At 40.9% G+C, this 4,689-nt stretch overlaps 1 pseudogene; it reads right to left on the bottom strand.

Moving 5' to 3' along the window:
* Positions 1-4,077: 4,077 nt before the first annotated feature.
* Positions 4,078-4,177, bottom strand: LOC127133941 (uncharacterized; annotated as a pseudogene).
* Between the last annotated feature and the right edge of the window lie 512 nt (positions 4,178-4,689).

Genomic DNA, 4,689 nt, shown 5'->3' on the forward strand with positions numbered 1-4,689 from the left:
ACTGTTAACCAGCTGGAGTCGGTAGTTTCCAATGTAAACGCTAGCCGGGGGCTAGGTTTCACCGATAATGACCTGACATCTGAGGGCAGGAATCACAACAAAGCCTTGCATATCACAATGGAGTGCTAAGGGGTGATGCTTTCCCATGTTTTGGTTGATACAGGCTCTTCTCTGAATGTTCTTCCAAAGAAAGCCTTAACGAAGTTGGATTGCGATGACACCATCCTGAGGCCAAGTAACTTAGTTGTGAGGGCTTTTGATGGCTCTAAGAGAGCTGTCTTTGGCGAAGTTGAGTTGCCAGTTAAGATTGGACCGCATGTATTCAAGAGTACCTTTTATGTGATGGATATCCAGCCTGCCTATAGCTGTCTGCTAGGTCGGCCTTGGATTCATGTTGCCGGTGTTGTTACTTCTACCCTCCACCAGAAGCTCAAATATGAACTAGAAGGTCAGGTCGTCACTGTCTGTGGTGAAGACGATATTTTTGTTAGCCACCTGTCTACATTTAAGTATGTAGAGATGGACGGCGAGATGCACGAGATGCTGTGTCAGGGCTTCGAAGCCATAAACATCAATGAGGTCGCGCCCGAAGCTGTCTTTTCACCTGAGTTTGAGAAGGTCGGGACTTCTATCTTTTCATACAAGCAAGCTGTCGAAGTGGTTAAAGCTGGTAATGCCCAAGGCTGGGGCAAATTTGTGGAGCCAGTCATCAAAGAAGACAAGTTTGGATTGGGGTATGCTCCGGGATCTCAGATGAATGAAACCGGTACTCTCTCCAGCGGGGGTTTGGTTTCTCCCCACATCGTCAATGCTGCAGATGAAGACAAGGCTGACAGCGACTGTGACTTAGATAGCTGGATTCGCCCGTGTGTCCCGGGAGAAAAGCTCGACAATTGGTCGTCTGAAAAAACCGTCCGGGTTACTCTACTGAAAGAGTGATTTTTATTGTTTTCCTTTATTACATGCATAATAAAGTCTTACACTTTGCCCAAGGTGTAACGGCTCATTTGTAGGGCCATCCATTTAGTTACATTTCGCAATTATTTTTATCATCAATAAAGGACGGCTTTTGCAAACAATTTTGTGTTCTCTTTCTTTCAGTTTTTTTCTACTTTTACAAAAAAAATGGCAATGTTTCTTTTTTCGTTTTTTCTTTCTTTCCAAAAAAAAAATCTCTCATTCTAAGGTAAAGCATGATCCTCCATCATGCAGAGCTGACCACCCGGATCTCACTACTAACGACACTGCTATGGCCAATTATGACTTCGACAATCCTATCTATTAAGGCGAAGAAGGGGTTGAGGAAGATTGTGAATTGCCTGAAGGGTTAGCCAGATTGTTGAAACAGGAGGACCGAGCTATTACACCTTATCAGGAGGTGATTGAGACCGTCAACATCGGTACCGCAGACGACAAGAAAGAGATCAAGATCGGGGCAAGTCTACAGGCCGAGAGGAAAGACCGTTGATCATGTACTTGACTGTGTTAGAAAGGTCAATGGGTTGTGTGCTCGGTCAGCATGACGAGTCAGGTCGAAAAGAGTATGCAATATACTACCTTAGCAAAAGTTTACCGACTGTGAACAAAGATACTCATTGCTCGAGAAAACTTGTCGCGCTTTGGCATGGGCTGCTCGCCGACTAAGACAGTATATGTTGACTGATAACACGAAATTATATCATATTTTAGGACTTAATTCCATTAAATTCTATGACTATTTATTTCGGTTTACTGCATTTTATGAGATATTACGTGGTATTTTCTTCCTATTTATCGCAGGTAGTCTATTTTGAAGAACAAGTGAAAATGGAAGAAAAGGAGGTGCAAAAAGGAGAGAAAAGGAACCAAATGCCAAAGCCCAGCCCAAAGCGCACAAGTCACCAATGTTGTGCCTGTGACGGACGTCACAGGGTGCGTGACGAGCGTCACGCAAAACAGCCTTGTGACGGACGTCACACATGGTGTGACGAGCGTCACACCATTCCACTACCTTTTTGGCGCAAGTAACGCCCTGAGAAGACTTGAAGAGACGTTGAGGAGTTTGTGTCCTATATCCACGCCGTGCGTTTAGCCACGTTGAAGACCTTGGGAAACGAAAAACAGTTACCAGCACCAATATAAATAGCTATCTCTAAAACATAAAAGGGTTCCTCGGTTTTTCCACGCTCACATTGCCGAAGCTTTTCCAATTTTCTTTCTTTTTACGCCTTTGCTTATTTTTCTTTTCCAGCAACTTAACATTGTTTATTTATTTATTTCTTTTGCAAGTTCTACATTCTTTTTCCCTTGCAATTTACCTTTCTCTTTTTAGCATTTAGATATTTTTCGCATAATAGTTTCTACATCGGAAACTATTGTGCAACTTTTTATCGGATCTAACCTTACGTTAGATTCTAGTTTTATTTCCTTGGTTTAATTTATTGTTTAATTGAAGAATCCAAGAACAAATCCTACCGGCTTGTGGTGGAGTGTTCAAGACTATTGTATTATGCATTCAGGTTCTTTAATCATTATTTAATGTTTTGTTTTATTATTTATTTATATTGTCTGCCTGGAATGAGTCTGTTTATGCATGATATGTATTCTTGTTTATTTAGCATGTCTGGCTAATTCGCCTAGATATCGGTATGTAAAGTAAGCAGAATAAGGGATCAAGACTGAGTCGGTCTATTTAAACTTAAAATTAAAATCAATCTTTTTACGGTCTCAACTTACAGGTTTAATAACAAGATTTTTTACAAAAGTAAAGGACATAAAGAAGTTAAAATCAATAGAGCGAGAGTTTGAGGTTTTAACTGGACAGTGTAAGTTAGGCATTAATTCTAGATCAGGGCGAGAGCAAGTTTTAGAGTTAATTAAATTCTGACCTTTTCCAAAAAGTATTTTTAAAGATTGAATGTGAGGACGAGAGTTAAGCATTTGGATTTAATTATATAACCTAAGTCAACAGAGCGAGAGTTTGAGATAAGGGTGTTTAAAACGGTCAGTGTTTTCTTAAAAAGAGTTTCTGCAACTTTATTGCTTTCAAAATATGGTTTTTGACTTAATTATAAGTGACAGCTACATTAATATAAAATCATGGTTTATTCAACAGAGCGAGAGTTTGAGATAAAACCTTTAACCAATAAAGTTAACTGAAACGATTTATTTTAAAACCAAGAAACCGACAAAGACTTGATTCCCTAGCTTTGACGAACTACATACCGATATCCGTTTTATTAATATTTAATCTAGATCTTAGTTTAGCCTTTAGTTTTTCCCCAAACAATCAAACATTTTTCACCTTAGCTTTACGTAGTAACCTTAGATAACGGTATATCGATTCATAAGTCCCTGTGGGATCGATATCTTTTAAAACTACGCGATAGAACTGTGCACTTGCAGTTTGTATCCCATTCTCGACTCACACAGTCGAGCGATCAAGTTTTTGGCGCCGTTGCCGGGGACTTTTATTTAATCGATATCGTAACTCTTCCGTTACGCTGTAGAGACTAAGGTTTCTTTTTCTTCTATTCTTTCTTTCGTTGATTTGTATGCCACGCACTCGCTCACAAGGCGAACCGCTCTATTTACGAATCAACGATATCGAGCTATATCTCCGAGTCTTACGACGAATTCGGGAATATCGTGCTGAAAACAATCTCCCTCCTATCGAATTTCCTGATCTCAAAGATCTTCTTCTTTCACCCGAGATGGCAGAACCAGCTCGTGCTCTTAGAGATTACGCCGCTCCATCGCAAGATGAGCCGCATTCAAGTATTGCTCCGCCCGCAATCGAAGCAAACAACTTCGAACTTAAACCTTCGCTGTTGCAGGCTGTGCAACAGAACCAATTCTCTGGAAATCCTACCGAGGATCCAAACCTTCATTTATCCGTATTTGTCCAATACGCCGATACTGTTAAAGCTAATGGTGTCACTTCAGAGGCAATTCGACTTCGTCTTTTTCCTTTCTCATTAAGAGATAGCGCTAGAAGATGGCTTCAATCTCTCCCTTCCAACTCAGTCACCACATGGAACGAGTTGAAGAAAGTTTTTCTTGCCCGATACTTTCCGCCAAGCAAAACAGCTATGTTAAGAGCCCAGATAGACGGATTTAAACAGAAAGACAACGAGTCTCTTTTCGAAGCATGGGAAAGATACAAAGACATGATGAGACTTTGCCCACACCATGGTTTGGAAGACTGGTTAGTAATTCACACATTTTATAATGGTCTCTTATACAACACAAGGTTAACAATAGACGCCGCTGCAGGTGGTGCATTAATGAACAAACCTTATGCTGATGCTTACCAGCTTATCGAGAGCATGGCCCAAAACCACTATCAGTGGGGAACCGAACGAACAACGGTGGAAAAACCTCAAACGAAAACTGGCATGTACGAGATAAGTAACCTTGATCACGTTAACGCAAAAGTGGATGCTTTGGTCCAGAAAATTGAAAGTTTAAACGTATCACCCCCAGCCGCCGTGGTTGCTATAACTCAGAATTGCGAGGTCTGTGGAATCCAAGGTCACACTCCTGCGGAATGTCAACTCTTGACTGGAATCCAAGCAGAGCAAGTGAACTATGCTCAAGGAAGCCCCTATTCGAACACCTATAACTCAAATTGGAAGAACCATCCAAACTTTTCATATAAGAGTAATAATGCTTTGTACGCACCTGGACAGTCTCCAAATCAAGCCCCAT

The sequence above is a fragment of the Lathyrus oleraceus genome, chromosome 3 (genome assembly GCF_024323335.1).
Source record: "Lathyrus oleraceus cultivar Zhongwan6 chromosome 3, CAAS_Psat_ZW6_1.0, whole genome shotgun sequence".
NCBI lineage: Eukaryota > Viridiplantae > Streptophyta > Magnoliopsida > Fabales > Fabaceae > Lathyrus > Lathyrus oleraceus.